The following is a 12,999-nucleotide window of genomic DNA, read 5'->3' as shown; positions in this document are numbered from 1 at the left end:
GTTCAGCAAGGATCCCAAACCGTTGAAAGTTCCACGCCGATCCAATGACAAGGAAGTCAGCACCAGCATCAACAATGACGTTGTATCTCACCGTGACTTGAAGTATGGCCCTTACTTTGAACCAAATGACTATGTATCATAACAGTGCAATCTTCGTCAATTCTCTAGTCCAACTTCAAAAATGCAACTTGTCTCCCGAGCTCCATCGCTCTCAAACCTTGACTGGATTGAAAAGAAAGGCAGCATCTTGTTTTTGGTATAGCTGTATCTTGGTAATTGTATTCAGAACGCAGTTGCGTCGATCCCCAAAATGCGTAGATGTACCTGGGATAAGTAGGATATTGACCCGCGTACTCGGGTGTTACCGTACCCTCATATCATTTAGAAAAGCGATCCTGTCAGCTTTTCTATTATTGTGTTCACATGGCAAGAAAAACGACACCGCTATGCTACGTAAGTTTCTACGTAAGGTGCTCGGTATTTCACTTAGGCTACGTAAGTCTCTACGTAAGGTGCTCGGTATTAGATCTACCAACGGGTGGTAGCCGCGTGCTCTGCACGTGCACGGCAGACATTGTGTTGCAGTGCAGGCCGTGTTTGGATGTGCATGCGCGAGGAACTTTCTCCTTTGGAACTGCTTCTTGTATGAGCTGTTTCGGATATTTCGTCTCCTGGCATGGCTTATTTCGTTTCGGCGCTGCTGAGACCTCCTTTCGCGGAATATTACTCAATGACAGGTGAGTAGACCAGTTCCCTTTGATTCATTTGCTTGTGTTGACTCTTTCATTTACGAAAAGTGTGCTGATTTTGGGCGGAATGCAATAAATAATCTCTTTGCCCTTGTCTACAGTGTGCTAAGAACGCGAGTTCACCTTCTTGACGGTAAGGCTTATGTTAGATGTGTTGTCGAAATACTCATAATTATTCATTGTAAATTGGTACATTACAAGTAAGGCACTGGTCAGTGGCATACTATCGTTGGCAGTTCCCAATCTGGAGGGAAAGGTTCAAGGATCCATTGACCGAGTTTGCAAAATAAATTCCGCATATCAGGAAAATCTCCATTGTGGAGAGGTTCAGTAAACTTGTTTGCTTCATACGAAACAAGCCAATGGGTGCAGTCTCGTCTCGTGAAGATCTCGTACTTGTATGATTGGAATTGTTTACTCGAGTCTGGGCTGTTTGATTTATTATTTGTGAGTTATTATTATTATTATTATTATTTTTTCTTATTTTGTTAGGGATTTCCCAACAGGCAATGTTGCCTTTTTACTGGGAACCCTAAATGAGACTTTGTGTGAGCGCGAAACAAAGCAGGCGACTCGGCCAGGCGACAAGATGGAGGCAGCGCATTCCACCTGTCGGCACCAAGATACGCAATGGAATGGAAACCATACCGGGAGTGGCAGGCAGGCAAGACAAGAGCAGCTGTAGCTTGGCCCCGAGTTGTGGCAGCAGAGTGTGGGCCAGTGCAACGGGGAGTGAATAGGAGGCTGAGAAGTGGGCTAGATAAACCATGCAGACAGCGAAAGACAAAGACGTATTGCTTGAAATTTAAGCGTTGCTCTAGTGTGTAGATCTTGGTGTAAGCGTACAGGGTCTCAGTGGGAGTTCTGCAGTCAAGGGCAAATATTCTTTTAAGACTAGTACGGCTGGCTGTGATCAGCTGGTTGTGTGAGTACATGTACCACCGAGTTTGCACTGCCCCAAATAAAGTTTCGTGCCGCCAAAGCAAGAATTACGATCTGCAATCTGTTTGTAGTACCTGCAAGAATGTGCTGTACATGGATGGTACTTTCTCTGTTGCTGTTTCAGTTGCCGTCATGTTGCTAAAGAAACGTTCAGTAGAGAGGTTCTGCAAAACGAAAATTCGAACGAAGTTTCGCCGCGACAGTCCTTGCGAAAGTGTGTACGAATTTTTGCACGAACTTTGCGTTCTGCACATTTTCGTAGTTTGCGCGGGCCAAGCGCACGTACGCCATGACCCTATCTCACGAAAGTGTGTACGGCAGTTCATTTCGCGTTCCCTGCAAGTTTCGCGTCCAAAGTTGCGAAAGTTCGTGCAAAATTTTGCACTTCATGACGTAGAACGAAAGTTTGTACGCATTTTCGTTTCGCAGAACCTCTCTAGTGACTCATTTCTTTCATACGAGACGAGTCAATGAGTTGGTGTGGCTTAGAATCTTTCGCTGTAGAAGAAATCTATTTGTATGTCTATTGGACAAATAATTGTATTCACTGGTTATAAAATAGGTTAAGACAATCTCACAGAATAAATACCATCGGTCCCTTGGTGTTCGTCCTAAAGAGGTTAGACTGGATATCATTCATACTCACCAAAAGATGTGTAATATTTTATTATTATGGAGTGCCTTGTTTATCTCTCAGTACCTCCAACCATAGCCTTGCCCCTTTTATCCTCAGGATCAGTGTAGTTGTTGGAACGAGGTGTCGGACTCAGCAATGTATTTGTTTACATTTTAATACATGTTTATTGTTCCTCCTTTGCTGTGTTGTTTTAGAAAATCGTGGACTAACAGTTTGAAGTCATTGAACTACTTCCAAAAGTTGTATCGACATCAACAGGATTACGATTTCAGTGCAATATGATGCAGGATGACCTTATCACGATAACCCATGATTATAAACCATTATAAACACAGAATCAACAAAAACATCTGTGACACGCACCTGGTTACATTTCTCAAATAAATCTGATCGAGGGTGGGGAAATCTGAAATATCTGAAAGGCAAGACAATTTTATGACAGAGTCATGAAATTCTGCAACAGCAACATGCACAGAATGACCTCCGTATAAAAAAAAGTATCACCACGGTCCACCACTACTCACATGTTTCGCCGCCGAAGAACATGCTAGTGCCATTTTCTGCAAGAAAAGGCTTGCACATCAATGCGTATAATACGGTATTGATATGATGTGAAGCCCATCATTTAGGGTTGGTTCACATATCGCCGGTACGCGCCGGGAGTCACCGGCGGTGGGCTTCTTGCAACCTCTCCCGGCGCATTGCGATTGTGTGAACCCGTGCAGTCGTAACAAAAGCATACGGTAAAATATCGCAAGGGACCGCCGGCAAAGTTGGACAGTGCCCAACTCTTGCGATCTGCCCCAGCGCCGATCCCGTACAATTTTGACCAAAAGTGGTTTGTGAACCGTTCGCGCCGGTGATAGCCGGCTGCCGGGAGCCAGACTTTGTCAAAATATCAAACCAATACTTGTCCTAATTTTTCCTAAATTGAAGCTAGAGAGGAGGTCCGTTCGCCATTCTTGTAGTCGCTTCAAGCTGGCAAATAAGTCAGCATACCAACCCGTCCTTCTCGGATGATCAGCTTGACCATTGTGCAACTTATGAGACAAATACAATTGAAACAAATAAAAAAATATGATGGATACATTGGCAAGTTCTTGTGACTTCCCCAACGTTTGCAAGCATAATTTCGACACCATCGCTTACTAGACTGCAATAAAATGTGTAGAAGTATTTTCATGATCTCCAGTAAAAGGTAGCACCGAGTGGCCATCACCGAAAGACCTTGAACTACTGAAGAAACATAGAATTCAAGCTTCAATTGGCAAACCTGTCGTAGCATTTCGGCACATTCTGTACTACTTTGTAGTAGATTTGGTACTCGAACCGTATGCGCAACGGATCGGGAGCTGGCTCACCGCCGATGTCTTGCGGCGCCGTTTTTGCTGTGAACCAACCCTTACATATTGATATAGGACATTCCATTGATTGGTACATGGTGACAGAAAAAAGAAAAGAAATTATAGCAATAAAAACTGCTTTATGGCAGTTTTCAAAAAAAAGTTATTGTGTTCTAGTCCATGGACCCCGTCTAAAAAGTAAGAAATTAACGAAATGTGATAGCCGAAAATTAAAATTTCACACAAAACCTCACAATAATCACACACAGTCACAGAATGAAAAGCTACATGTAGAAGACCTTTTCCCCTCGTGATCCTCTTTCCTATGCATGCATGACATGCATGTTGCCCATTGTTGGTGCAGTACAGGTTTAGTGCTGAAAGCAGCATTTCAAGTGTTGTGATTATTGTGAGGTTTTGTGTGAAATTTTAATTTTCGGCTATCACATTTCGTTAATTTCTTACTTTTTAGACGGGGTCCATGGACTAGAACACAATAACGTTTTTTTGAAAATTGCCATAAAGCAGTTTTTATTGCTATAATCCCTCCTGCTTCGCAGTCGGGATGATATTCGGGAGGTAACACCCTCGTACTTGGGTAATATCCTATACGTGACCCCGGGGGCAATCTACTATATAGTACAATGACCGGGGGGGCCTTCCACTACGGGGGTCATTCTACTATATGACACCGGGTGTCGTAAATGGGAATGACTGTACATGTAGCAGTTACTGTTTACACGTGTACATGACATGTACTCACCTCCCATACATGTACAATGTAGATCTACGTACAATGTATATCTAGTGTTCTTAAATCTGATAATTCTAGCCTGGACTGTTCTTAAATTTTGCCGGTTTTCCAGCCTGAGTGTTCTTCGGCGAGGTGTTCTTCGGCGCCCGATCTTACTGTACTTGCAACGAAATTAACTAACTGGCAACTAAATTAACTAACTGGCAATAAAAGAATCGTGAGCAGCAGCTTTTATGCAAAGGCAGACTCCGTACGCTAGTGTACGGGGATACGCTAACGTATGGGGATACAGTACGGGGATACGCTAACGTACGGGAATACAGTTAAACGTACGGGAATACAGTAACGTACGGGAATAAATTATACTAACGTACGGGAATACGCTATACGCTACACCTCCCCTCTCAAATACAATCACGTCCTCGTGATTAGTAGCGGTTTGGTGGGCGGATCATTTGGCGGTTCCGGAGATTGTAGGGGTGAACAGGAGGTGGAACTACAGGAGCAGGAGGTAGCGGCTGAGGGAGCGGCTGAGGGAGCGGCTGAGCAGGGTGTGGCATTACAGGGTGAATGATTGGAGTGTAAGTGGTCGGAGGTGGAGCAACAGATGGTAGGCAGACATACTGTTTCAGGCGGTTGATGTGAACAACTTGACGGCGTTTCGTTCGGGAAGCCTCGATGCGGACTGTGAAATTGTCGAGAACAGTGACAACTTGGTGGGGTCCTGTCCATGGAGAATGGAACTTGGGAGACTGGCCAGCGGGAACAACAGGAGAGTGCAGGAATACCAGATCGCCTACGGCATACTGCGTGGGCGGAGCGTTGCCATCATAGTTCCTCTTCTGACGTTGTTGGGCTTTGGCACCGTGGGCTCGGGCAGTGGTGAATGTCTTACGCAGGGAGTCTTGAAGTTGCAGGACATAACGCGGGGCAGTAGTGAGTGGTGTAGCAGGAGGTTGACCGTACACGAGATCGATGGGCAGAGTTGCTTCTCGGCCAAACATCAGACGGAAAGGTGTAAACGATGTGGTGTCATTCACGCTCATACGGTAAGCTAATAGAGCACGTTGCAGATAGAGGTCCCAATCTTGGTGATCATTGATGGTTGTGGCGAGGATGCGCTCCAGTGTTCTGATAAACCGCTCGATGAGGCCGTCACTCTGGGGATGGTAGGGCGTCGTTCGAGTTTTGTGAATATCCAGCATCGCACAGATGGACTTGAACAGGTTGGACTCGAACTGGGCACCTTGGTCAGTGTGCAGACTATGCGGTGCACCATAGCGACAGACGAAGCCATCAACGAAATACCGGGCGACTGTCTCGGCCCGGATGTCTGGGAGTGGAAACGCCTCGTACCACTTCGTGAAATAGTCTCCAACGACGAGGATGTAGCGGTTTCCTCGAGGTGTCACCGGAAGCGGGCCCATAATATCCATTCCGACTCGTTGTAGAGGAAAGGATGGCTGCGACGTCACCATTGGCGCCCGAGGTGTTGGGACAGGTGGTTTGCGGCGCTGGCAAACTTCACAGGCGCGAATGAACAGGTCAATATCATCGGACATACCAGGCCAATAGAAGCGCGGTCGGGCCTGGGACGTTGTTCAATTGGTACTCATGTGACCAGCAGGGATGTGACTGTGAAGTAAGGCGAGCACTTCTCGTTGGAGCGACGGGGGAACAACCAGCTGCAGGGAGTGCGAACTACCATCTTCCGATTCATACTTGCGGTACAGAATGTCGTTGTCGAGTATCAGGCGGCTGAACTGATGGTAGAGAGCGAGACGGAACCTGCTAGAACCTTGCAGTTCAGGGCTGTGACGATCAGGCGGCTGAGACTGCCGGACCCACGTCATAGCTGCGGCGACATCAGGATCCTGGATTTGGGCATCACAGACCCGCGTTAGCGATGTAGGAGGCAGCGAAGCATCAGTACTAATGGCAGCATTTGTCAGAGCAGGGTCGGCGGGCGGTGAAGGAGGTTTGCGAGAGAGACCATCCGCATTAGCATGAGCCTTACCAGGGCGATGGACAATGCGGTAATCAAACATAGCCAAGCGTTCAATCCAGCGAGCAAGCAAGCCATCTGTGCCAGTGAAGTTGTGCAGCCAGACTAAAGCTTTGTGATCAGTGCGTAGTGTGAAGTGTGCGCCAGCAAGATAGTGACGGAAATATTCACAGAATGTGACAACAGCTAGAAGTTCCTTCCTAGTAGCACTATAGCGGCGTTGGCTATGTGAAAGGCTCTTACTAGCGTAAGCTACAACATGCTCTGCGCCATTTGAATCTTTCTGAGAGAGGACAGCGCCCATAGCAAAGTCACTAGCATCTGTGTCGAGGATGAACGTGTGATCCGGAATGGGGTATGCAAGAACTGGGCGGGTAAGAAGTGCATGTTTTAGCGTATTGAACGCTTGAGATGAAGCATCTGACCAAGCAAATGTGGCTTTGGATTCTGTGAGGGCATGCAGTGGCTGGGCAAGCATTGAAAACTTTGGAATAAATCGGCGGTAATAACACGCAAAGCCAAGAAATGTCCTAACTGCTGTCTTACTTGTGGGTTGACGCCAGGTGCGGACGGATTCCAGTTTACCAGGGTTAGGACGAATGCCGTCGTGGGCGAAGTGAAAGCCCAGGTAGACGACAGATGGTTGTAGTAGGTTGCATTTCGATGGCTTGATCTTCAGACCAGCTTTGCGGAGACACAGGAACACAGCGCGGAGGTTGGTGAGATGCTCTTGGAACGTCTTGGAGAACACAATGATATCGTCTAGATATACGAGGCAGATTGCTGGGATGAGGACACGAAGCACTGTAGACATCAGGCGCTGAAACGCGCCAGGTGCGTTGCACAATCCAAAAGGCATAACATTCCACTGAAATAAGCCGAACGGAGTGGTAAAGGCAGACTTTACCTTGGCAGATTCAGTGAGCTCTACCTGCCAGTAACCGGATGCCAAATCTAGTGTCGAGAAGTACTTACAGCCTTGCATGGCGTCAATAGCATCGTCGACGCGGGGTAACGGGAAGGCATCACGCTTAGTGCGCTGGTTGAGTTTGCGGTAATCGACACAGAGGCGGATACTATCGTCCGGTTTGCGTACAACGACTATTGGAGCAGCCCATGGACTCGCGGAAGGCTCCACTATACCATCGTCAATGAGTCGGTCAATATGATCCCGTACCTCAGCTTGACGGTGCACGGGCAGGCGGCGAGGCTGCATCCGAATAGGCTGGTCCGTTGTAGTAGGAATGTCGTGAGTGATGACTTGAGTGCGACCCACGTCAGATGGGCCGGTTGAGACGATGTCGGAAAACTCCTCTAACAGAGCGTGGAGCTGGGATTGTTGATCAGGCGGCAGATTGCTGGTGTCGAACATAGCAGTGACAGACTGAGCGGTAGCAGCAGCAGACGTGTACTCGGCGGGGTAATCAGCAGGAGGTTTTGTGGCAGAAGAGTCGATGGTGCCTGGTGACAGAGAGCCAAGCGGGCAGTTCTCAGGTAGTGTGATGGGGTGCTCGTTGGGGTTGATCAGACGGACGGGCACCATGTTATCAGTGACGGTAGCCAGAGTAGCGAGACCGACAATGTGGTGAGTACTGCAGGTAGACTCACAAGGCTCAAACAGCAGGGGGCTATCAGAATAATGGCAGGAAGCAACTTTTGCGGAGCAAATGTAATGAGACTTGGCAGGGACGGTCACAGCAGAGGGAAGCGTGCATAAAACGGGAGTAGCGGAGAGCGAAGCGGCACGGACAGGTGACGGGATCACAGTGGGGGAATGCAGGGGAATAACGTGACCAGCAATGGACATGTTGGAAGTGGCGAAATCAAGCGAACACGCTTGGGCATGCAAAAATTCAACCCCTAGAATGACCTCGGGATGGATGGAGGCAACTAAGAACTCATGCAGGACAGGCGGGGTGGTGGGCGAAACAGAAATGTGCAACTCAGCTTGACCTAAAATCGCTACGGACGAGCCATCCACAGAAAGGATGCGTGAGGGGGGTGGACGGGACAGGGATGGGCGATTACTCAGAGAATCCCACAGCTTCTTGCTCACAATTGACTTGGAAGACCCACTGTCTAACAAAGCTTTGGAATCGACTGCGTTCACAGTCACGGGTATTACAGGTAGGCGGCATGCATGGTCGCGTCGAGACAAACTCGACGAAAAAAAGTGTAATGGGGAGAGGTCGGGGAAAAAAGCGCGTACATCAGGGAGGCGGTGGCGGTACAGCACAGTGAGCAAAACAGTTAAAATCGTGAGCGTAACAGGGTGGGCAAGGAGCAAGACAGCAAGGCATATCAACACAGTGCTTACGTAGGTCCCGGAAGAGCAGGATGCGGCAGGGCTAGCGTCCGAGGTACTTAGTACTGCCGCCGGTAGTTTCCCGCCTGCGCAGGACGACGGGCACGGCATTCTCGGCTGATGTGACCCTGTCGGCCACATGACCAGCAAGTGACAGGTGTGCGGCCTTGCGTCTGCGGGGGCTGTGGTAGTTGGTCAGGTCGGGACCGACGAATTGGTCCTGGCAGACTGGCCTCCAACGTAGCCAGACGGTCTAACACAGCTTTCAGTTGGTCTGTCACCGTGTCGAGTGGCTGGGAAACAGCAAAGGCAGGGATCGGCACAGGTTCCGCGGCGGGCAGTTCGGCAGCTAGGATTGCCTGGTGATGGAGCGCGGCCTGGAGGGCCCCGTCTGTCGTTTGCGGGTTTAGCTCCCGAACGCGGACCCGCATGCCCCGTGAGTCAAGCCCGGAGATAAACTGGTCTTTTGTTAGGCTGTCGAGGTCCCCCGCGGCCATCTGGGGGTAAACTTGCCGGGCCAGGGAGCGAACCGCCTCACAGAAAGTACCCAGTTGTTCGTCTTTTGCCTGGCGACGAGCTTGAAACGTTGCGCGATGGAGGTCAACGCACTGCGCTGGATCAAACCGAGCTTGCAGCGCCTGGACTAGCTGTTGGCGGCCTCCGTTCCTAGTGGCCGCTGGGAGCGATTGGTAATACAGCTGGGCCTCGCCTTCCAGTGCGAGGCCCAGGAACTGCGTCTCTTGAACGTTGTTCCAGTTGTTTACCGCGGCGACCTGGTCGAAATGCATCAGCCAGGACGCGAAGTTGTCCTGCAGGCGACCTTTGTATTTTTCGGGCTGCACATGGTACGCCCCTCTCGGTGGTTGGGCAGGAGCGGGCGGAGCTGGGGCTGCAGCGGGCGCAGCGACGGGTACCACAGCAGGTACATTCGGTTGAGCCATCGGATCGGAGAACGTGTAAAGTAACAAAGTTATGTATAGTATGAAACAAAAAGGAATTTACCGCTGCCACCAATTTGTAGCGGGCCGCAGTCTCTCTCGGAGGCAAATGCACACGGGTCTCAGTGAACACACTGTAACTGGCAATTGAAATGTACTGGCAACGAAATTAACTAACTGGCAACTAAATTAACTAACTGGCAATAAAAGAATCGTGAGCAGCAGCTTTTATGCAAAGGCAGACTCCGTACGCTAGTGTACGGGGATACGCTAACGTGTGAGGGGACAACCCAAGGTGACCCGCTCGCTATGCCCATGTACGCCTTGGGTACGGTCCCCCTCATCCGCGAGGCTTCCATTGCTGAAGCTCTGCAGTCCTGGTATGCAGATGACTCTGCCGCAGCAAGCACCATTAAGCGCCTGAGGAAGTGGTGGTCCATTCTTGTGGACCGGGGTCCATTGTACGGGTACTTCACAAACGCGACGAAATCCGTCCTTCTTGTGAAGCCACAGCATGAGGCCGAGGCGAGGAAGCTGTTCTCCGACACGGAGGTCCAAATACGCACTGATGGGTTTCGTCATCTTGGCGCGGTCCTTGGTACTGAGGAGTTCTGCAAAACCTATGTGTCAACCAAGGTTCAGAAATGGAGTCACGAGATCAGTGTGCTCTCCCAGTACGCCCTCAGCCACCCACAAGCGGCATACACGGCTTTCTGCAATGGTGTTAAGCACGAATGGTCATTTGTCGCTCGCACCATCCCGGCGACAGGTCCGCTGTTCGAGCCCATTGAGGACGCCGTACGTCTTCAGCTCATCCCCGCGCTTACCGGCCGGTGTCCGCCTGGTGACCAAACCAGGGCCGTACTGTCATTGCCCTGCAGACTTGGTGGATTGGGTCTCATCAACCCCACTCATCTTGAGGACCAATTCCGTCAGTCCAGCATCATCACCCAACCTCTTGTCGACAAGATCCTCAGACAGGAGTCCAACAACGGCGGAGTTCGAGTGGCTATGCAGCTCTTGAAGTCAGAAGTCCGAAAGGAGTCAACGCAACTGGCCAATGAGCAGATGGCTGCACTGCTTCAGCAACTGGACCCAGACATCCAGTATGCCGTGAACCTCGCGTCAGAGAAGGGTGCCTCAAGCTGGCTAACATCCAAGCCACTTGCAGTTTTCGGCTTCAAGTTGCACAAGGGGGCGTTTCGAGACTCCTTATGCCTCCGATATGGATGGACGCCGGATCATCTCCCGACAACGTGTGCATGTGGAAAGTCGTTCACGACCACCCATGCCCTGTCCTGCTCGCTGGGCGGCTACCCCTCTCTCCGCCACAACGAGATTCGGGACATCACGGCCCACCTTCTCCGGGAAGTTGCCCATGATGTAGCCGTTGAACCCCATCTCCAGCCTCTCTCGGGGGAACACTTCCCCTTGAGATCTACCATCACCGACGACAACGCGCGCCTTGATATCGCAGTCAGTGGATTGTATGGTGGACGGTTTGAGAGGACATTCCTTGATGTCCGGGTTTTCAACCCATTTGCCCCCTCAAACCAGAAGTCATCAATCCCGGCAGTGTACCGCAAGCACGAAAAGGAAAAGAGAAGAAGTTATGAGAGAAGGGTCGTTGAGGTAGAGCATGGATCATTCATCCCGGTCGTGCTCAGCACTACAGGTGGTCATGGCAAGGCAGCTGGCAATCTCTACGCTCGGATTGCATCCATGTTGGCCGATAAGAGGTCCGAGCCTTTCTCTATCGTCATGGCATACATCCGCACTCAACTGTCTTTTGCACTGGTCAATGCCGCAGTCACAGCCCTGAGAGGTCATCGGCACAAAGCGTCAAGAATCAACGGCTGCCCTTCGATCACGTTAGCAGTGGCAGAATGCAGCATGTAATGGTCAATCCTTGACTTAATTTGGTAATCGTTTCAGTACCTCGAACCCCGTGCTGAGTTTGATACGGTTTCTGGTATCTTGGCCGTAGACTACTACGCATACTGCTTCTAGCGGTTTCTTTGGATTTTACTGATTGATTACTAGTATACTGTATTTTATTTTATTTTTTAAATACGCTAACGTATGGGGATACAGTACGGGGATATGCTAACGTACGGGAATACAGTTAAACGTACGGGGATATGCTAACGTAAGTAGTAAGTGCGGGGCAGGTTCTGGTGCACTTTTTGACCTTTGACCTTTGGGCCAAATAAGGCACACTGTGTCGGTCGTGCTTGGTCTGGCCGCGGGACTCCCCCAGGGTTTGACCTTTGACCTTTGGGTTAAATAAGGCACACTGTGTCGGGCGCGCTTGGCCTGGCCCCGGGACTCCCCCAGGGTTTGACCTTTGACCTTTGGGTTAAATAAGGCACACTGTGTCGGGCGCGCTTGGCCTGGCCCCGGGACTCCCCCAGGGTTTGACCTTTGGCCCTGCCATGCCATAAATGTCATCATGTTCTTTTCCGTGGCGACCGTTCACTTGTGCACGTTCGGTGGATTCGCACCAGGGAGTAGTAAAATACGTACTACTCCCTGATTTGCACATCGTAGATGTGCATGCAGTGAATGACATATTGCGCATGCGCGCATAAGCACGCGGAGCGTGCGACCTTCAGTGGCCCTGCGTGTGGAAAAGACGCAGTGAAACACAAGGTGGACTAGTGCACGTGTCATTATACTACTCCCTGATTCGCACTTCGTAGATGTGCACCAACAAGTTCACTTTCCTTGCATTCGTTTTATTCGCACATCGTAGATGTGCAGTGATTGACAAGTTGCCCATACGTAGCGTGCGACTTTCAGTCCCTGGCCATGTTGTTGGTTGTTGTTGGTTGTTGTTGGTTGTTGTTGGTTGTTGTTGGTTGTTGTTGGGTGTTGTTGTTGTTGGTTGTTGTTGGTTGTTGTTGGTTGTTGTTGGTTGTTGTTGGGTGTTGTTGGGTGTTGTTGGGTGTTGTTGTTGTTGGTTGTTGGTTGTTGGTTGTTGTTGTTATTGTTGTGATCGTAGTCGTTGTTGTCGTTCTTGTGTATTGTGTTTTAATCGTTATTTTGTTCATTATCCAGGAGGATTTTGCTATGATCCAGTACCATTTTTTCGCATATATGACACAAGTTTGTGTAACGTTAGTGTAACGTGGAGTATGCTGATTGGATGTGAGGTGGTGAGAGTATGCTGATTGGCCGATAACAATTAGTGGAAGGGATAAAGTAATGCGTCAGGATCATTACAGTTGCATTTGGCACCATGGAGTTTCAGGAGGAAGTTGAATTTTGTGATGGGTGTAACCATGAAGAAATAGAAACGGAAGAAGCTGTCGTTTGCATGAAAT

Source organism: Sycon ciliatum, chromosome 2 (genome assembly GCF_964019385.1).
Source record: "Sycon ciliatum chromosome 2, ocSycCili1.1, whole genome shotgun sequence".
NCBI lineage: Eukaryota > Metazoa > Porifera > Calcarea > Leucosolenida > Sycettidae > Sycon > Sycon ciliatum.
The sequence above is the reverse complement of the archived record's forward strand: the minus strand, read 5'-3'. Positions refer to the sequence as shown.